The sequence below is a fragment of the Thamnophis elegans genome, chromosome 2 (genome assembly GCF_009769535.1).
Source record: "Thamnophis elegans isolate rThaEle1 chromosome 2, rThaEle1.pri, whole genome shotgun sequence".
NCBI classification, from domain to species: Eukaryota; Metazoa; Chordata; class Lepidosauria; order Squamata; family Colubridae; genus Thamnophis; species Thamnophis elegans.
In genome coordinates this window covers 71,610,385-71,633,174 of record NC_045542.1, presented here as the reverse complement: position 1 = coordinate 71,633,174, position 22,790 = coordinate 71,610,385, and the positions used below count along the sequence as shown (strand labels likewise).

The following is a 22,790-nucleotide window of genomic DNA, read 5'->3' as shown; positions in this document are numbered from 1 at the left end:
TTCTGAACCAATTGTAGTTTTCGAACACTCTTCAGGGCAGCCCCAAGTAAAGTGCGTTACAGTAATCAAGCCTAGAGGTGACGAGAGCGTGAGTGATCATTTGAAGTGCCTCTCAGTCCAGGTAGGGCCGCAACTGGTGCACCAGGCGAACCTGGGCAAAAGCCCCCCTGGTCACAGCCGACAGATGGTATTCTAATGTCAGCTGAGGATCCAGGAGGACTCCCAAGTTGCGGACCCTCTCTGAGGGACGAAGAGTTTTGCCCCCCAGGGTAAGAGGTGGAATATCTGGTCCGTTCTTGGGAGGCAACATCAATAGCCACTCAGTCTTGTCTGGATTGAGAGCCAGCTTGTTTACTCCCATCCAGACCCTAACAGCCTCCCATCCAGACCCTAACAGCCTCCAGGCACTGGCACATCACTTCTACTGCTTCACTGAGTTGGCACGGGACGGACAGATACAACTGGGTATCGTCCACATATTGATGATATTTGATCCGGTGCCGACAAATGATCTCACCCAGCGGCTTCATGTAGATGTTAAATAGGAGGGGGGACAGGACCGAGCCCTGAGGCACCCCATACTTTAGGGGCCTAGGAGTCGACCTCTGTCCTCCAACCAACACCGACTGCGACCTATCTGAGAGGTAAGAGGGGAACCACCGTAACACGATGCCTCCCACTCCCACCTCTCCCAGTCGTCGCAGAAGGATACCATGGTCGATGGTATCGAAGGCCTCTGAGAGGTCAAGAAGCACCAGGATAGAGGAATGTCTCTGGCCCGCCAGAGATCATCGGTCAGCGCGACCAAAGCAGTTTCGGTGGAGTAACCAGGCCTGAAACCCGACTGAAAGGGATCTAGATTTTATTCAGTTTCAGGCAGACCACATATATCCTCAGACTCTGGTCAGGCCCAAAATAATATGATTTGCAACCACTTATAATAAACTATAAGGAAAAAATAAGAATTTAAGACCAGCCAAGTTGATTACCATTCACTGATATTTTACAATGAAATCAGTAGAATTGTCCTGGTGTTAAAAATTGCTTGCACCATAGCTTTATCAAATCCTCATTATCAAAAATAAACTATGCAGAACCATAATTCATATCTGAATTAATAATTCAGATAATTTCCCATATCTATTTGTCAGAATTCAGGAAGAAGAGGGGCAGAGAAATAGCAAGAGAGAAATTTAATAAATTTGCCATTAATTTCTGGTTTGAGTTTATTTTTAAAATATAAACACGACAAACAAATACTTAAAACTGATATCCTTTTCCTTCCATTCTTTCTGCCTCTTATGCTTGCTTGGTTTTCTTAACTAATTAGAAATCTGTGCATTCCACATATGCACCAATATCCTTCTTGATGCATGCAATTTTTATGCCAACACCTAACTGCTAAAAGCTGCAAGACAGGAATTTGAAGTAGTAAGGTATGCAGGTCATATGCAGTCCTGTCTTTAATTTAAGAGATATTTCTGACAGAGAAAGGAGGAGATAGAAGGAGGGAAAGAGAAAGAGGGGGTGAGAGGAGGAGGAGAGGGAAGGGGAGGAGGAGATCTGTTATAAAACAAAACAACAAATATCCCCATTTGTTGTCAGTTTTGTAAATGTCAAGTGTAAAGTCTATCTATCTCTTTCCTTTTCAAAGTGATCTGACAAACAGATAGGCATTTTTATAAAAGGCTTGGAATACCTGCCATCTAAGGCATATGCTTTTCAAAAAAGGATATATGGAAGCAGAATAGATAGGCAGTTTTCTTTCATGACCAGTGGGATAAATAGAGGGACCAGACAAGCTGAGAATCAATGATGAATATATAGCTGGAAAGGGATTGGCAGGAATGGGGATGAGGGGAGGGCCTTATAGATAAAGAATGAAAGCAATGCAGGAGAGAAAAGCTATAGAAAAAGGAATGGGACATTCTCGATTCTCCTAATTTTGAGCTAATGTTGTTGTTGTTGTTGTTCTTGTTTTGCTGGATTTGGCATTGATTACTAGTCGGGCTCCACCCAGGGTCCTAGGACGTCGTAACGTATTTTCGTAATATGCGTGCGGATCCAAGCAGTGTGGCTTTTTGCATTTGATTCATAGTGATTTTGTCAATTATTGTTGTTGTTGTTGTTGTTGTTGTTGTTTTGCTGGATTTGGCATTGATTACTAGTCGGGCTCCACCCAGGGGCCTAGGACGTCGTAACGTATTTTCGTAATATGCGTGCAGATCCAAGCAGTGCGGCTTTTTGCATTTGACTGATGATGATTTTGTCAATTTTTAACTGTTTTAAATGTGATTCCAGTGCTTTTGGAATAGCACCCAGTGTGCCAATTACCACTGGAATTATCACTGCTGGTTTGTGCCATAGTCATTGAATTTCAATTTTTAAGTCCTGGTATTTTGCGATTTTTTCATGTTCCTTCTCGGCGACCCTGCTATCACCTGGTATTGCGATGTCTATGATTGTGACCTTATTTTTCTCAACCAGTGTGATGTCTGGTGTATTATGCGCCAGTATTTTGTCCGTTTGTATACGGAAATCCCACAAGATCTTGACCATCTGATTTTCGGTGACTTTTTCAGGCTGATGTTCCCACCAGTTTGTTGCTGTTTTAATATTATAATTTTTGCACAAATTCCAATGGATCATTTGTGTTACTGAATTGTGCCGCAATTTATAATCAGTCTGCGTGATTTTTTTTTACAGCAGCTGAGTATGTGATCAACAGTTTCATCAGCTTCTTTGCAAAGTCTGCATTTGGCATCATCAGAGGATTTTTCGATTTTGGCCTTAATGGCATTTGTGCGGATAGCTTGTTCTTGCGCAACCAGGATTAGTGACTCTGTTTCTTTCTTTAATGTACCTGCTGTTAACAATAACCAAGTTTTTTCACTGTCCACTTTATCTTTTATTTTTTCCAGAAATTGGCCATGCAATGCTTTGTTCTGCCAACTCTCCATTCTTGATTTTATCACATCTTTTTACATTATTATTATGATTATTAATAATAATAATAATAATAATAATAATAATAATAATAATAACTTATTAATTATTATTATTATTACTTATTATTGTACAATTGTATCACAGCGGCCAGTTGTTTCGCCGGATTTGGCATTGGTTACTAGTCGGGCCCCACCCAGGGGCCTAGGACGTCGTAACGTATTTTCGTAATATGCGTGCAGATCCAAGCAGTGCGGCTTTTTGCATTTGACTGATGGTGATTTTGTCAATTTTTAACTGTTTTAAATGTAATTCCAGTGCTTTTGGAATAGCACCCAGTGTGCCAATTACCACTGGAATTACCACTGCTGGTTTGTGCCATAGTCGTTGAATTTCGATTTTTAAGTCCTGGTATCTTGCGATTTTTTCATGTTCCTTCTCGGCGACCCTGCTATCACCTGGTATTGCGATGTCTATGATTGTGACCTTATTTTTCTCAACCAGTGTGATGTCTGGTGTATTATGCGCCAGTATTTTGTCGGTTTGTATACGGAAATCCCACAAGATCTTGACCATCTGATTTTCAGTGACTTTTTCAGGCTGATGTTCCCACCAGTTTGTTGCTGTTTTAATATTATAATTTTTGCACAAATTCCAATGGATCATTTGTGCTACTGAATTGTGCCGCAATTTATAATCAGTCTGCGCGATTTTTTTACAGCAGCTGAGTATGTGATCAACAGTTTCGTCAGCTTCTTTGCAAAGTCTGCATTTGGCATTATCAGAGGATTTTTCGATTTTGCCCTTAATGGCATTTGTGCGGATAGCTTGTTCTTGCGCAGCCAGGATTAGTGACTCTGTTTCTTTCTTTAATGTACCTGTTTTTAACCATAACCAAGTTTGTTCCCTGTCCACTTTATCTTTTATTACTTATTATTATTATTATTGTACAATTGTATCACAGCGGCCAGTTGTTTCGCCGGATTTGGCATTGGTTACTAGTCGGGCCCCACCCAGGGGCCTAGGACTTCGTAACATATTTTCGTAATATGCGTGCAGATCCAAGCAGTGCGGCTTTTTGCATTTGACTGATGGTGATTTTGTCAATTTTTAACTGTTTTAAATGTAATTCCAGTGCTTTTGGAATAGCACCCAGTGTGCCAATTACCACTGGAATTACCACTGCTGGTTTGTGCCATAGTCGTTGAATTTCGATTTTTAAGTCCTGGTATCTTGCGATTTTTTCATGTTCCTTCTCGGCGACCCTGCTATCACCTGGTATTGCGATGTCTATGATTGTGACCTTATTTTTCTCAACCAGTGTGATGTCTGGTGTATTATGCGCCAGTATTTTGTCGGTTTGTATACGGAAATCCCACAAGATCTTGACCATCTGATTTTCTGTGACTTTTTCAGGCTGATGTTCCCACCAGTTTATTATTATTATTATTATTATTATTATTATTATTATTATTATTATTATTATGTTAATCTTTGGTGAGATTCACAGCCTTTGGGGCTGGTAGGTAGCTCAGCAGCTCGAATCCTAACCAAGGACCTAGGAACTGTTAAGGTAACATCGGAGGATATAAGCTGTTCCAAGTAGGGCGGATTTTTGTAGAATCAGAATGTTCAAGTCTGATAAATTTAAAATTTCCAAATAGCGAGGTAGCCTTTTGGGTATTGCTCCAAGGGCTCCAATTACAATCGGGACAACACATGATTTCTTTTTCCAGTCGCTCCACTTCAATTTGCAAGTCCCAGTACTTTGTGATTTTTTCATGCTGTTTATCTTCAATTCGTGCGTCTCCAGGTATTGCAATGTCAATGAACCATACTTTTTTTCTTTTCAACTATTGTTATGTCAGGTATGTTGTGGGCCAAGTGCCTGTCAGTCTGAATTCTGAAGTCCCACAAGATCTTGACTTTCTCATTCTCTAAAACCTTCTCAACCTGATGATCCCAGTGGTTTTTGCTGTACTCAAATCCAAACTTTTGGCACAATTTCCAGTGAATGATCTTAGCAACGCGGTCATGGTGTTGTAGCTAGTCAGTTTGTAAAATTTTGCTGCACCCATTGATCAAGTGGTTGAAAGACTTGTCTTTCTCACTACAGAGGCAACATTTGCTGTTGGTGGTAACATGTTGAATTTTTGCCGTCATGTAGTTTGTGGCTAAGGCTTGTTCTTGAGCTGCCAAAATAAAGCCTTCTGTTTCTTTTTTCAGTGCTCCTGATCTCAACCAATTCAAAGTTAGCTTTTGGTCAGCTTTGCCTTTAATACTTTTCAAGTATTGGCTATGCATAGCTTTGTTTTTCCAATTTTCAGCTTGCTTCTCAATTACTTCTTTTTTATATTCAGCTTTTGACTTAGTTGTCTTTAAAAGGCCTCCTTTATTTACTTCCTTAATCATTGGTTCTTCACTTTTCTGGATGGAATCATTCAAGCTATGTTTTTCTTCTTCCACAGTCTGTTTTACTTGTAGGAGTCCTCGACCACCCCCTGCTCTTGGTAGACATAATCGGTCAACATCATTTTTAGGGTGCAAAGCATGATTCATTGTCATAAGCTTTCGTGTTTTTCTGTCCAAATTGTCCAACTCCATCTGCGAGTCCCTTAGACTACAAGATGATCAAACCAGTCAATCTTAGAAGAGATCAACTCTGACTGTTCTTTAGAAAACCAGATCCTGAAGATGAAACTCAAATACTTTGGCCATCTAATGAGAAGGAAGGACTCACTGGAGAAAAGCCTAATGTTGGGAAAGATTAAGGGCACAAAAAGAAGGGGACGACAGAGAATGAGTTGGCTGGATGGATTCACCGAAGTAGTAAGTGTCACTTAAATGACTCCAGAGGGTGGTAGAGGACAGGACGGCCTGGAGGAACTTTGTCCATGGGGTTGTGATGCGTCAGGCATGACTTCACAACAACAACAAGTAATAAGCTACTTCAATTAGCATCTCAGTTCTCTCTGTGTCCTTATATTGGTTCCAATCCTTACCCAGTCTCCCACATCATGTACAATAAAGGCTGTAAGATGATTAGTAACTTTGTTTCAAAAATAAACTTTCAAAAAAATCTTAATGTTCATAATGCTTATTTTTTGCTTGAACAAATTCAGACTATGCTGCAGTACCAACTCTATCCTATTAGTTAAGTGACAATTACATGAGTGGATCTCCTCAAGACTAAGCTCTATTTCTCATGATCTATAAGTTTCTTAATGTTCAACTTGATCAGGGAATACTCTACCTCCACTTAGAAATAGTAGATACTTCTGTCCTTTTCCTCTTGTGCTTCTGGACTTGGCTTGCCTGTAAAGGCTTATGTCAGTCAATTTTGTAATGCCAGATAAAATTAATGCTTCTGAACAACTGTCAATATCTGGGGTGGGGGTGATTTTAAGCAATGCTATCTCATTCAGTAATTATATTTGGATAATAAAAAGTTTCTTTAAGAAAATATCAATACCAGTTATGTATTTCATATCTGCAGCACTGATTTATGTGTTTATGATCACTGTTTACTTCATTTTGTGAAGTTGTCTTTTAGCAGTTTATTAAAGCTTCATTACAGCATTGCCTTGCCTGAATGTCAATTTTAGTTGCAGTCCAAGCCCTGCCTACTCTATTTAGTAATTACCAACATAAATAATATCGAACTGGAGTGAATTTGGGTCTTGAAGATCAATAGAAAATTTACTCTAGACATTTGGGCAGTTTGTCATTGTTGCCAAAAGGAATGTTTATTAATATAAACTTCATTGAGTTAAAATAAATATAGGTATATTGCTGTTATATTACACTGGTTGCTAAATCAGTGCTTACATGTAGCAGTATTATGCCATATGCTTTATTTAAAAAATGTAAGAAATAACACAAAATAAAAAAGAATAATAAAAACACATTTGATGCATGATGTAGTAGCTAAGTATCTGCCATTATACAAATTATTATACAGATGAAACTCGAAAAATTAGAATATCATACAAAAGTTCATTTATTTATTTTATTTTTGGCAAAAGCATTAAAACCTGGTTCAATGATGGTGGGATTACTGTGCTTGATTGGCCTCTCCATTCTTCCTCCATACTCTGGGTCCTTGGTTTTCAAATGAGATGCAAAAGCTACTCTCATCAGAAAAGAGGACTTTGGACCACTGAGCAACAGGACTTTGGACCCCTGTGCTTCATTAAGACCAGGGTCAACGCAGCAGTCTATCAGGAGATTTTGGAGCACTTCATGCTTCCTTCCGCAGACGAGCTTTATGGGGATGCTGACTTCATTTTCCAACAGGACTTGGCACCTGACTACACTTCCAAAAGCACCAAAACCTGGTTCAATGACTGTGGGATCACTGTGCTTGATTGACCAGAAAACTCACCTGACCTGAACCCCATAGAGAATCTATGGGGCATTGCCAAGAGAAAGATGAGAGGCATGAGACCGAACAATGCAGAAGAGCTGAAAGCCGCTATTGAAGCATCCTGGTCTTCCATAACATCTCAGCAGTGCCACAGGTGATAGTTTTCCTGCCACGCTGCATTGAGGCAGTAATTGCTGCAAAAGGGGCCCAAACCAAGTACTGAGTACATATGCATGCTTATACTTTTCAGAGGTCCAATATTGTTCTATGTACAATCCTTGTTTATATAAGTACTCCTAGTATTACAACTTCCTTGTACAGCAACAGTTTGCAGTTACAAAAGTGATGAAAAAGTAACTTGGCAGTCAATTCTTGTATTTATTATTTTCACACTAAAGCAAAGGAAAGCTGAAGTAAGCCCAGTTACAATTCCACAGTCACAATTTCATTTAACTTCTTCATATAATAACTGAGTTGCTGGTCCCAATTGTGGACACTAAGCAAAGTTTATTGTGCTTGAAATTAACAATGTTTATTTTTGAGTAAGCATACCTTGGATTACATTATAAATATACAAGAAAAAAAAACAGAACCATTTCAGCTAAGTGCAGTTTTGCCTTACTTAAAACAAGAAATTATAATTGATTTTTTTCCACACTGGATTGATATACTATATTAATGTAGCATTCTTAGAAAACTGATATATAACATTAAATGAATAGTCATTTGTGAAAGTACTTTATGTTTGAAAAAAGCTTATCATAATTAAAGTATAATTAAAAGCACATTTTTCAAAAAGAAATCATTCTTCATGCTATTATTCATGTCACTTTGCCACAGAAATGTATCTTTAAAGATAGCTATCAAAAGTATTTATTAAAATCTAATTACATAGATAGTAACTGTGCCAGTCTATGCAGCCCTTGAAATAATTTGTAGTGTTTGGGACTTTTTTTTTTAATCATTTGAGTAACTTCATTTCTTTCTTTAAAAATGTTCTAGAAGTTCAACATGCTAGAGGATATGTCAAAATTCTAAAAGAACAACTTAATTATCTATACTAGATATCCATTTAACAGTAGTTTTAATATTTCATAAATGAAAAAGGGGGGAAATTGATATATAGCAGAAAGGACAGTTGATTTACAGCTTAATTTTCAGTCCATGTTGGGGCCAATCAAGGCATATTAAGTATATTAAAAACATCTCCTATGTGTGGTCACTTGATCTTATCTGATGCGTGTCCTTGTTTTTATCTTTTTAACAGAATATGTACAACAGGAATAGTAAGCTTCTGATTCTCCTGATATTTCTGAATTATAATGTGCAATACCACAATTTGCCTAACCAATGGTGAGAAATGGAGTTAAATTTTAGTACTACCTAAAGGTTTTCCAATTTTGATTAGTATTGTGGCCTATCACAATCTAGGATAGGAATTAACTAATTTGTTTCCAGCACTAATGCTTTAGAAATAATGTATTTTGCTTCCAGTTTTAATGCTTTAAAAATAATGTTTCTGGCACCTGTGTGCATGTCTGGCTTCCAAACCAATAATGAATGTACACATGAAACTTACTGTTCTAAGGTCCAGGAATATTTTTTAATTACATTCACTCTTTTCTTAAGCAGAAAGCCATTAGATTTTTGAGTTATGAGCACATTTTTGACCGGGCATGCTATGAACAACAAAACTAGAATGGCTAAATTTAAACAATAGCTTTAATGGTGTTTATGGCATGTTTTTGGTTTGTGTATTTTCTTCTTTTTGCTAGTGTACCTAACAGAAAAGTAATGGTATATTACTTCTTCTTGCTATATTGTTCTATTACTTGTATTTAAAATGTGTGGTAGGCGTATCTGTAAAGTTAACAGGAATAATTCCTGATTCAAAGGAGACTTCTTAGTATAAGAATTTAGGATAGGAAAAAGAATAATTGACTAATCCTGTACCTCACTTGATATAAGCAGGGTAGATACATATTATGTTCTTATTTTAACTTCCAAAATATAATTGTAATCTCCAGAAGCATTAACTGATAATCAACCTATTCTAAAGGCAAAGGTTTTAAAGCTTAACATTAAGCTTAAACATTATCAAGGAGGTTTCTAAGGTTTTTTAAAGAAAAAAAACCCCAAAAGCATGAATATAAAATCAAAAGCAACACTGCCTGTTACCTTCATTTGCAAATTTCAAGCATTATATATCTCCGTGGGATTTTATTACTTTTCCGCTTAGAAATATTCTTATCTATGAATGCTATTTTAAAGATTTCTTTCTTTTTGAAAACTGGGGAAAGTTTTTGTCAGTTAACATTTAAACATAATTCACTTTCAAATGTTTACTCAACTCATTCAATGCATGCTCAGTTTCATCTTGATCTACTCCTCAATAAACTACAAGCATAAATTGGGATTTTTTTGCCAGTTCCCAGCCAAAAAAGGCTCATTAAAATGAATGGGATCTCTTAACAGTAATGTTTCTTCAACAATTGTCATGGAAAAAAAAATTGAAAATTAACTTCTGGTCATGTGGGTGCTTCAACTTATAATCACAATAATTTACAATCATAATTCTGTGTTCAATTATGGTTGTAAGTCAAAGAGTACCAGTATATAAATATACTGTTTATATTTCAGGAAAACTTCTGATATGGAATCTTTTCTCTTAACTATTTTTTTTCTTATAAATACTGTTAGCTAACACATAGGTGTATGTGAAATGAAAATATGAACTAATAAATTGTGTTGGCAGGGATATACTTTCTGTCTTTATTTTCCTGTTTAATTCTTCCTTAATTCTTTTCTCTTAATAGTCCTTCAATAGTACTAGTGGAATAATTGGATGGCCTGTTAAAATTGAAAATTCAAGGCCAAATTCGTACTTAATAAGGAATAAAAGGGCTGGATTTCAGGAAAAACATTTAGACTATAGAGAGCTTGGAAGGGGTAGGATTAGAAAACCGACTAGGTCATGGAAAAATGTTTCAAGCACACAGCTTCTGAGTTTTCAGTATGTTGATTCTGACACAGATGGAAAGCTCTATTCAGAAAGAAAATAAGTTTATGCAGAAGGAGAAATAGAGAGAGGGAAAGAACACTGCTGTATTAAAACAAAGGTGAAAGCCAACAGAATGGACATTCAGATATCTATCAGTACAGGAGAGAATAATAATAGCAGTTTTCTCCCTATCAACCCAGTTTTCTGAAATTTAAAACTACATGCCTTTTCTTGACTATCACGGGAAAGCCAAAACCAACTGTAACTTATTTCTTTTATTTTTCTTTTTAATAGAAAGATCAAAGAGCTCAGCTTTTGATTAAAAGTTGTGGTATTGGCAGTTGGCATACCAGGTTCCCCAAATTCCCAGAGATCCTCCAACCTACCCAGGTGTCACTTTCAGATCTGTAAAATAATTTTCACCAAGATAAATGTGAAGGGCCCGTAAATAACTGTCATAGAGGGTAAAATATAGTGTTTACAAAAGTGAGGGAAAGCAAATAAATAAAGGTTGACACCTCAAGATTCTAAAACTTATGACTGCGAAGTACTTTTCAAAATATACTCACTGGCTCTCATACAATTTGAAGTTAAAAGCATACGCTATATAGTATATATGAAGAGAAGTAAGAAAAGAGAAGACATATGTTAAAGGCATATAGTATGAGAAAATTACTTAACTAGCAATCAATTTTTTTTAAAAAAATGACTTTCTTGATATTAAAAAAAGCTATAGTTTTAGATGTAACTAAAATTATATGAGGTCAAGCACTAAGTAAAAGCTTTGGATTTCTGCACAGATGTTGTGTCTATCTTTCTAAATAATATAAGCAACTAATGAATTCTTAGAAACTTTGGAAGTATGCAACTACTGTATTTTGCAAACAATTTTTCCCATTCTTTTTTACAGACATCCAATAGCTCAAATGCAAATCACGTCTCTCTTTTAAAACATATGGGTGGTGAATACTGGATTACATCAAGATTTTACTAATCCTGGATTCTGCTCAATTTCAACAGCAATACAATCTTAATCCTGTGTTGATATTTAGTTAATACCTAAATCTTAGAATAAGTCAGTTAGTTGGCTTGTAAAACAGAATTGCCAAGGGTAAAGACAACTGTAGTAAATTAAGCAGAAATATTAAAAACAAGAGTATTCTATTTTATTTTATTTTGAAAAAACTTTTGTTAGCTGCCTTGATATCCTATCTCGTATTGTCCATATATATAGAAAACAAACATCCAATATGAAGTGTTAATTTTTAAAATGTGTATTGAATTCGATCATGCTGCACCTAAAACAACAGAATATACAGAATATACAAACAGGAAGAATAACTGCAATAAGACATTCAATAGCCTAAAAACATGATTTACCATGAACTCTGACAGCTGCACTTTCAAGAGCATACTATTATTAAGATTAATATTCCACCAAACGTATAAGGATCATGAGTGACTCACAAGTAAGAACAATTTTATAAAGAATGGGAGAAAAGAATAATGAACAAGAATAAAGGAACAAATTTCAGAACACCAAACAAAGCAAAAAGCAAACCAAAATAACAATGATAATTACACTTGCCAAAGACCAGCACAAAAAGCCAGGTCTTCAAGGTCCTTCAAAACAACAGAGTATGGGAACTAACTGATTCTCAAGGAGAGATACATTCTAGAGTTCAGGTACCACAACAGAGAGACTTCCAGGTGCCTGATAGATGGCATTATGTGATCAAAGATACTCTGTTGGATCAAATAAGCTGGGCAATGGAGATTCAAAGTTTTGGTGGGTTTTTTTAAGTAACAAGGACCAATGCCATGTAGACCAGCTCCATAAATCACATCTGGGTGTAAACTGGCAGCCAATGCAGTTTGGAAAGTAGGAAATTACAAGTACGTACTGACCATAATGATTAAGAGAATACTATAATTGATGAAATTAAAAGCTGAGGAGAAATCTATGTGAACATATGTAAGGTTATAGGTTATCCACCAACAGGACCCAAAGCAGTCCCAGGATCATATTATAGCACTTATATACCCCTTCACAGTGCTTTACAGACCTTTCTAAGCGCTTTACAGAGTCAGCATATTGCCCCCAACAATCTGGGTCCTCATTGTACCCACCTCGGAAGGATGGAAGACTGAGTCAACCTTGAACCGGTAAGATTTGAACTGCTGAAGTGCAGTTAGCAGTCAGCTGAGGTAGTCTGCAGTACTGTACTCTGCACCACGTTGGCTCTATAAATTTTGCAGCAAAACCTTTATTGAAATGGATTGAAGATAATCAGTTTCTTCAAAATGCATCTAAAACTGCATAACCACCATTTTATCAATCATTTTAGCAAAGCAAGAAGTGTTTGAGATCAGCCTATTTACAGTGACCTTCCAGATAAAATTAGGGTTTTTTTCAGTATAGTTCTTATAACTACATTTGTTAAATAATGGGACATATATTCCATGCTTATAGAGGCTTTGAATTCTTCTCTACACAGTCATTTTATTTTACTTTTCATTTGATTTTTAATATTATCAACTTTACAGAACTTGGTTTGGTTTACAGTATAATAATAACAAAATAACAACAATTCAAACATATTAACTATCCCATTTCAAAGGCATTTTCATTACAACATTAATCAGATAGGAAAGCAGAGTTCAAGAAAATGGTCATGTTTCTATAACTTATCCATGCCCTTAAGATCTACAAGCTGAACATAATTTATATCAATAAGACAAGCAATTGCTACGATTAATGGTGTCAGTGAGCTTCCAAATATTTTTAATGCCATTCTCTAGCATTATTTGTATGTTTAAGTATTTATTAAGCCAATTTATATACTCATACTCATCTTGCAAAAAGCAACTCTGAGTGATGTACAATAGAGTTAAAAACAGTTAATAAATACATTAGAATATGAAAACAGAATTAATTCACCTGTCCTCTGGGGTCCACAGATCTGGCATAAACAGGTCTTGAGGGACCTCTGGCAGGTTAACGATGCAGCTTCACTTCAGGGAGGAGAAGCTACCACTGAGCTTCAAGAGCCCTCCAGCATTTGTCATGTTCAAACCAAACTTTATTGCAATCATTGTCTACCACGGCATTCATATGTGCAGGCACCAACTATTGTAAAAGTTTGTCTTTCATTTAAAAGTTTTAATAGAAATGTTAGGACGGTTTACATGAAATCACCTAAAATGTATTATAAATCAACCAATCACATAACGGTTTTAAGTGGCCTTACATACTAGCTTATATCTTTATGTCTTTCCTTCAATATATATTTTTTGGTTTTTTGGTCAAGGTGAAGAGACACAGTTTGTATCCTTTTCATTACAGATTGGCTTTAAACTTTCAACTGCATGTACTTAGAAATGAAAAATGCAGAAACACGACTTATAGCTAAAGTATGAAGAATTAAATTATTAATCAAGATCATATTAAAATATAAATGATAATTAGTTTTTCAAATTAAGAAATTAAAATTAAGCATTTGTATCCATCATTTAAACAAGGTGAAAGGAAGAGGAGAACATGATTTATTGAAAGTTTGCCTCTATTTTTGTTGAATATGTCTAAAGCCAAAAGGTAGGGGTGTGTGTGTGTGTGTGTGTGTGTGTGTGTGTGAGAGAGAGAGAGAGAGAGAGATTTTCTAAAAAGGTATTTGTATCTTGTATATACACATGTATAACAAAAGTTCTGTGCTTCAAATATTTGCCAAGTTATGAATGATTCTAAATCAGCAGCAAAATTAGACTTGTATATGATAGTTTACTTAAAATTTGTATATGAAAGACAAATTTTTATATACGTAGCACAGTTCTTATGAATTGGTTAGTTAAAATTAGTTTCAAAAGACCCACTGGAATAGCTTATTTTCCTATATGGAAAGATAAAGCCAAAGTATTCAACAACATTCATTCTTTTGAGATCCGGTATCAGGTCTTTTATGTTATTTGAAATTGAAATGAAATCGCTACGATAAGCATACCTTATCCCCACAAATTCCACATCAAGTAGAGGATAATGAAAAATGTTCATTTTTGTTTTTATTTTATGTCTACTTCCCTCTTTTTATTCTATTATATTCTCTTATTTTTTCCATATTTTTCCTTGATTTGAAAATGAAAATTTTAAAATATAATCTTACTATTTTAGCCAACCAATTACTCTTAGCAATTTGACTGAACAATCCAGTAGTGGTCAAAGCATTCCAGGTTTGGAAAGTTTCTGCCATGAAAAATAGATACGGAAGACTGGTGGCAAATTGAAAAGCCTTGTTCTGGCATCCTTAATATGGAAAGGTAAATCACATGTAGGAGTTTGCATACATTTGCACATGCTGAACAAATGCTGAATGCAAGAAAAATACCATATTATCTGAATCTATATGAGCTTTTCTCATGTCAAACTATGAGCTGAACATACAACTTGATGGAAAGTTAATGACTTTTAGTGCAGTTGGTGAGGGAATGTGGAGGTAATTTAGACAAGTCATGTTGTGAATGTAACAATTTGGATCTCTGAATTAATCTGATAAAGGAAATCAAGTCAAGTCAAAGCAAATCCATTTTTATTAGAGCTATAGACCAGCACAGAGGAAACTAAGTCACCTAGAGTTGCCTCAGTGAAATGGGTGGCATAGAATTCTAATAATAAAAAAATATAAACATAGGAAATTAAGTTATATATCATTATTGTCTGTATATACCATTAGTTAAGTATTATATTGTGGCCTAAATATATGATGTTTTTCACCCCAGGCACACAGTGATATGTTTTGTAAAGTATATCACAGCATAAGATACAATTACAATAACAGCTTCTGTAAAATGTGTGCAATAAAATGTGTCTTATTGTAGTCGATTGTATTTTCTATATTTTTCAATGTTCAGTTGTTAGATTTCCCATAATTTCAGAATTTACATAAAGAATTCTGCATATAAAATAATATAAAGAGATGATTTAATGATTAAAAATCAATGTATTAGATATATTCAGTTTACAGTAATAGAATAATACAGTCATTGGATTTGTAAAACGTCAACATTTCATCAAATTACAAGGAACATCTCAATCTTATTATTTCCCTCTGAAATTTTATCTCTAAGAGATAGCATTTGTACTTTTGTTACCTTTTTCAACTAAACTGACATAAACTGTGAATTTTAACATGGTTTTAGGAACTGCAATTTAACTTTGCTACTTCCGTTTATTATAGTTGGGCATATTTAAAAAGTTTTATAGCTCTGTATTAATTTGTCTGATCACATAAGAAAGGGGGTTTTCTTGTACTGCTTCTTAATTCTTTACTAATGTTATTTAATATTCGCTTTAACACATAACATTTTTAAAATCATTATTCTATTGTCTAGGATGTATTTCAAATTTTCTTCTAGAAACAAATGTTCTTTTTAACAAACAAGGTAGAAATGCCAAAATTAATTTTGTTTGTATTATAGGAAGGCGGATATCAAGTTTTTCTGCAGCTAATTTAAATTTAAAAATGAGAAAATTGATTAAGAATATATGAAAGATAAATTTGTTTGCAGTTTATGCATCAGTGCTTAAGCCAAAGATACAGTCTGAAGGAGACTAAAACTGATATATAACCAGTTTTCATCTATTATTACAAAGAAGTTGAAAGAGTGTGAAGAAGGGAGATAGAAGGCAGTAGTATCAGATAAGAAAATGAACTAGTGGAGTGAAAGTAGTTAATTTGATCCATTCTGCAGCTTCTAGCAGACAGATAGAAAAGAAGCACTATCAAATGCTATTGTGATATATAGAAAAACACCCCAAACCTCCCTAGGAAAAAAAAATGCGAGTGTTGGTGATAGGAGATTCAATTCTGAAGGGAACAGAACTGCCAACTGTAGACCGGACAGTCAATACAGAGAGTTGTGTTGTCTCCTTGGAGCTAAAATCAAAGATATGGCTGAGAACCTAACTAAAATAATAAAACCAGAGTCAGGGACTTAGGTGGATAAGTAGTTTTTTCATCTGTACTACCAATGAAAAGGGCAACATCCAGTAGGAGAATAAAGAATTCTAGAAGTGAACTAAAGGGTTGGTATCACCAAAAAAACTTTGGATACTTGGTCCAAGGTCTGTACTACCTCCAAGATGGACTTTTGGCAGCTCACAAAGACTGAGAAGAATGTTTTTGGAAAATGACTGGCTCAACTTATCAGGAGGGCTTTAAATTAAAATTGAAAGGGGATGACCATTTTTTAGTATTTCCATGGCCTAATTCCAAGCAAAAATCCTAGAAAGCAAGACAAATAACAAAGTAAGGAGGGATGGGAAGGAAGACAAACTGAAACACAAAATAGGAGACATAGGAAGCATACCCAGAGTCAGACATAAAGATCTCAAGTGCCTATATTCAAATGCACAAAGTCTGGGGAACAAACAAGGTGAACTTGAACTATTAATACATGAACATAGATATGATATACCGTATTTATCGGCGTATAACACGCACCGGCGTATAACACGCATCCCCCATTTTAACACAAAAATTTGAGTAAAAATTTTTTTCATTAAAAATAAATGACTTGGAAGCTCGGAACTTAATGTTGGATTAAAATTTATAACATTAGAACATGAATTACTTCCCCACCCTCTTCTGTCACATCATTTTCCCCCCTCTGATCCCCCTGTACCACCTAATCCCCCCCCCAGATCCACCTGTACAACCTAATCCCCCTGTACCACATAGTCCTGATACCACCTGTACCATATAACCCCACCCCCCATATCACATACTCTTTCCCCCTGCACCACATAACAAGCCCCCCCCACATAAACCCCTATTTCTATATGTTTTTGTTTTCACCACAGTACCTGGCCTGTGTCGCTAGCAGACTCAGGTTACTCTTTAATTGCGCTGACGAGTAACGTCCTCAGCGTAACGTCAGGGACGTCACTCGTCAGAAGTACGGTGGCCTCGGAGGGTCCTGAGGAGCAGCCTTTAAAACAGCAGCGCGGGCGGCTGCGGACTCACAGCTGATTGGGAGAATGCCGGCGCGTACACTTGGGACCAGAGAGCAGGCGGGCGGGAAGGTAAGCACCCGCAATGATGGAGAAAAAATACAGGCAGCGGGCGGCTCTCTGGCCGCTGCGAGCCGCTGCTGCTAGGATGGGGTTAAATCAGGCAGCGGGCGGCTCTCCAGCCGCCGCTTGTTCAATGATGGGGTTAAAGCGAACAGCAGGTGGCTGGAGAGCTGCCGCCACTGCTGCAAGGAGGGGTTATATCAGGCAGGGTAGCTGGAGAGCCGCCGACGCTGCCATGAAATGGATGCTGCACTTCTATGAGTATCATGGGCGCCGGTGAATCAGCTGGAGCAGGCAGTTTGGGACCCGGCGTATAACACGCAGTATCGGCGTATAACACGCAGGCAGGGTTTAAGCTTGCAATTTTAGTTTTAAAACTGCGTGTTATACGCCGATAAATACGGTAATTGGAATAACAGAAACTTGGTGGGACAAAACTCATGACTGGAACATACTGATAGAAGGATACAAACTCTTCAAAAAACCCAGATCCCATAAAAAGGAGGAAGAGTTGCACTGTATGTAAAGGACCACTTCATTGCTACAGAAATGCATGAAACCAAAGACGAAAACCTCCTAGAATGCATATGGGTCAACATAAAAGAAAAAAGAATGACATGGCCATAGGCCACCAATCAAGCAGAAAAAAATAGATATCCTTTTTGCCAACCAACAAACACATATATATATAAGAAACACACTACAATAGTAATGGGGGACCTTCAATTACCCTGATATCAATTGGAAAACTAATTCTGCATCAAGTGAGAAATCAAATAGGTTCCTAACCAACTTAGCTGAAAACTTCATTGTCCAAAAGGTAGAGGAGGGAACTAGAGGGATAGCCATACTGGACTTAATACTTACAAATAGAGAAGAAGTGATAGAGAGGGTTGAAACTGCAGGAATCTTGGGTGAGAGTGACCATGTCATACTAGAATTCAAAATAATGCAAACACAAGCAATAGAACATAATGATACCAGATAATGTAATTAATACATTTGGGGAATCTAATTAAGAAAATACTAGAATGTGCAGAAATGGAAAGACTAACACTTATTAAGGATGAAGAAAAAACTGAAATTTTTTGACTTGTAATGCATTTTATCAATGGTTAGATAATAGAAACAGAAGTTAGAAAGGAGAAGATATAAAAAGAGGAAATGTTAATGTGGAGAGAATTTGAAGATGATGATGTTATGTATTATTGTAATTATATAACTATATAATTAAATTATTAATATTATTGTGATGAATATGGCAACAAATATGTGGGTTATGTCTCTTTAAATAACTGTACCTAGATCACACACTGTTTGATGGAAATGGAAAGTAATATAAACAAAACAAATAAAACATGGGGAAAAAACATAATGATACCAGAGTCTTAAATTTTATAAGAGCTGATTTTAATAAACTCTGAGAGAACTTGGGAAAGATTCCCTGGATGAAAATCCTAAAGAGGAAAAAAACTCAAGAATCTTGGGAAACTCTGAAAAATATGATCATAAAAGCCCATACCAGCACAATACCACTGAGAAATAAAAACAAGAAATCCAAGAGGAAACCAGCATGCCTGCACAAATATCTCTATGACAAATTGAAAGACAGAAAGCACAAGTACAAAAAATGGAAAGAGGGACACATTACTAAGACAGGATATCAGCAAATAACCAGAATCCACAAAGACGAAGTCAGGAAAGCAAGGCTCAGAATGAACAAACACTTGTAACAAAAATCAAAGATAATAATAAATAATTTTTACAACATATAAATAACAAGAAAAAAATAATAAAGGAAACAGAAACACAGAGCTAAAGAGACAAGATGGCAAGAAAATAACAGAGAGAAAGCAGACCTGCTTAACTCATTCTTTACATCAGTCTTAACACAAAAAGAAAGTATACCCCAACTACCACAAACATAACTGTAAAAAACAGACTGGAAACAAAAGTTAAAATAAGCACACAAAAAAATAGTAAGAGAACACCTGTCTGATCTTAATTAAAACAAACCACCAGGACCTGACAGATTACACCCCAGAGTTTTAAAGGAGCTGGCAGATGTCATCTCAGAACCACTGCATCATATCTTTTTGAAACTGAGCCTCTGAGGCAACCAAGAGGCGGAGCTACAATCAATTTTAAAACTCAGTTCCTTGGGCAGCAAGCTGAAGTTAACCCATGCTTGGACACTCCAAGCAGTGCCTAGGAGAACATCAGGGAACTTTTCCAGAGGACTGGAAAAGAGCTGATATGGTTCCCATCTTCAAAAAAGGAAGAAGAAAAAACAGACCCAGGAAACTACAGACCAATCAGCCTAACATCAATATCTGGGAAGATACTGGAAAAGATAATAAAAAAAGATCTACAAACACCTGGAAATGGGTAAAGTAATAACTAGCAGCCAGGGTTTGTTAAAAACAGATCAGGCAAAACCAATCTTATTTCATTCTTCAACATAGTAACTAAATTAGTAGACCAGCGAAATACTGTGGACATAATATACTTAAACTTCAGCAAGGCATTCAACATAGTGGACCACAATCTACTTCTTTGTAAATTAGAAAAAAGTGGAATAGACAGCTTCATAACCAGATGGATTCACAACTGGCTGACAAACCAGTCGTCCTTAATGGTTCTAAGTCTACATGGAGAGAAATAAGCAGTGGGGTACCATAAGGTTCTGCCCAGTACTCTTCAATATCTTCATAAATGACTTAGAAGTGGGAATAGAAGGGGAATTTAACAAATTTACAGATAATACTAAGCTGGCAGGAGTAGCTAACACCTAGGAGATAGGCAGACTTGAACACTGGGCCCCATCTAACAAAATGAAATTGAATGTAGAGAAAAGTAAAGTTCTACACAGGTAAGAAAAACCGAAAGCACACATATAAACTGGCTAAACCAGGCTTAATAGCAGTGACTGTGAGAGGGATCTTGAAGTCTTAGTGGACAACCAGCTAAATATGAGCCAGTAGTATGCAGCGGCAGCCAAAAAGCCAATGCAATCCTAAATTGCATTAGCAGAGGGATACAATCAATATCAAGTGACGTACTAATAAAACTCTATAAAGCCTTAGTAAGACCACACCTAGAGTACTGCATCCAGTTTTGGTCACCATACTATAAAAAAGATGTTAAATTCTAGTAAAAGTGCAGAGGAGAGTTTTAAAGATTGGGTGAAAGGAACGCAGGAGCCATGGATCATGAGAGTAATGATGTTTATTAGTACCAGATGACAAGATGACAAGCGATTCAGAAATCCGTTACAACTGTCCGGTATTTATACCCTCAGGTCACCAACTGTCATTAGAACCTCCAATCACAGGCTGTGCTTCGCCCGACCAATTAGAACGCAGCACAGGCTGTTGCTGGGCTATAACACTCCTTCCCCCCAGTTATTTACATACATGTCAATTAGCGTGTTATTTGTTTGCATTTTTTTATCTATTTATTTATTGCATTTACAATTTAATTGCATTTTTTGTGTCATGTTCAACATTTACAATTTATTTGCATTTTTGTGTTCTTGTGTTCATGTTTAACATTTACAATTTATTTGCATTTTTGTGTTCTTGTGTTTATGTTCAACACCTACAAATTTGTGTTCTCTCCTTCCCCCCAGTTAACCAGACACTCCATCCTCATACTTTTTTTTTTTTTAACTTTTATTAAACATTTATAGGCCGCCCTTTTCCCTGAGGGGACTCAGGGCGGCTTACAATAATAGGGGAGGGAAGTGCAGGACAAAACACAAAAAGAAAATGTGAGTAAAAATAATTAGCGGTAAAACACAACATTCACTCAACATTCGGGAGGGGCGAGAGTAAAGTCTTATCCCCAGGCCTGATGGGATAGCCAGATCTTGAGGGCTGTGCGGAAGGCCTGGATGGTGGTGAGGGTGCGGATCTCCACGGGGAGATTGTTCCATAGTGTTGGAGCTGCAACTGAGAAGGCTCTCCTCTGCGTAGTCGCCAGTCGGCACTGACTGGCGGATGGAATTCGGAGGAGGCCTACTCTATGCGATCTGATGGGACGAAGGTAGGTAATTGGCAGAAGGCGCTCTCAAATAGCCAGATCCACTACCATGGAGCGCTTTATGAATGGTAAGTAGGACCTTGAAGTGCACCCGGAGATCAACAGGTAGCCAGCGCAGCTCACGGAGGATCGGTGTTATGTGGGCGAACCGTGGTGCGCCCACAATCACTCGCGCGGCTGCGTTCTGGACTAGCTGAAGTCGCCGGATGCTCTTCAAGGGCAGCCCCATGTAGAGCACATTGCAGTATTCCAGCCTAGAGATCACAAGGGCTCGAGTGACTGTTGTGAGGGCCTCCCGGTTCAGGTAGGGCCGCAACTGGCGCACCAGGCGAACCTGGGCAAATGCCCCCCTGGTCACAGCTGACAAGTGATGGTCAAAACTCAGCCGTGGATCCAGGAGGACTCCCAAGTTGCGGACCCTGTCTGAGGGGTATAAATTTTGACCCCCCAGCCTGAGTGATGGAACGTTGGCCAAATTGTTGGGAGGAAAACACAACAGCCACTCGGTCTTGTCCGGGTTGAGTACCAGTTTGTTAGCTCTCATCCAGTCTTTAACAGCCTCAAGACCCCGGTTCATCACGTCCACCGCTTCATTGAGTTGGCACGGGGCGGACAGATACAACTGTGTATCGTCCGCGTATTGATGGTATTTTATCCCGTGCCTCCGAATGATCTCGCCCAGCGGTTTCATGTATATGTTAAATAGTAGGGGGGATAAGACCGAACCCTGCGGCACCCCATAAGTTAGGGGCCTCGGGGACGATCTCTGCCCCCCCACCAACACCGACTGCGACCTGTCCGAGAGGTAGGAAGAGAACCACTGCAGAACAGTGCCGCCCACCCCCACCTCCCGCAGTCGTCGCAGAAGGATACCATGGTCGATGGTATCGAAAGCCGCTGAGAGGTCAAGGAGAACCAGGATGGACGCGTGGCCTCCATCTCTGGCTCTCCAGAGATCATCGGTCAATGCGACCAAAGCGGTTTCTGTGCTGTAACCGGGCCTGAAGCCGGACTGGAAGGGGTCAAGATAGTTAGCTTCCTCCAAGGTACGCTGAAGCTGGAAGGCCACCATCATATTCCTATTTGCATATACACCATTTACATATACACATTTGCATTCCCCCCCCCCACCAGTTAACTGGTTCAGGACCTTCAATCAAGTCTTTTTGGCTCGCTCCTGAATCTAACAGCGGCCAGCAGCGGCAGGGAGGCAGTATAACTTGTAAGTTTGTGTATGAAGAGATTATCCGCTTTGTGGATTGGCTTTGCTCGATCGGCATGCAGGCAGGTTCCCTGTTGCTGGAAGGATTTAGCTGACAGGATTTCTGCTGACTTTTGCTGCAGAGAATGGTAGGCTTCTGAAATGG

General features: G+C 37.5%; 1 protein-coding gene across 1 annotated transcript in view; it reads right to left on the bottom strand.

Annotated features, from left to right (window-relative positions):
• TENM2 (teneurin transmembrane protein 2) overlaps positions 1-22,790 on the bottom strand; it is an 834,696-nt gene that overhangs the window by 708,486 nt on the left and 103,420 nt on the right.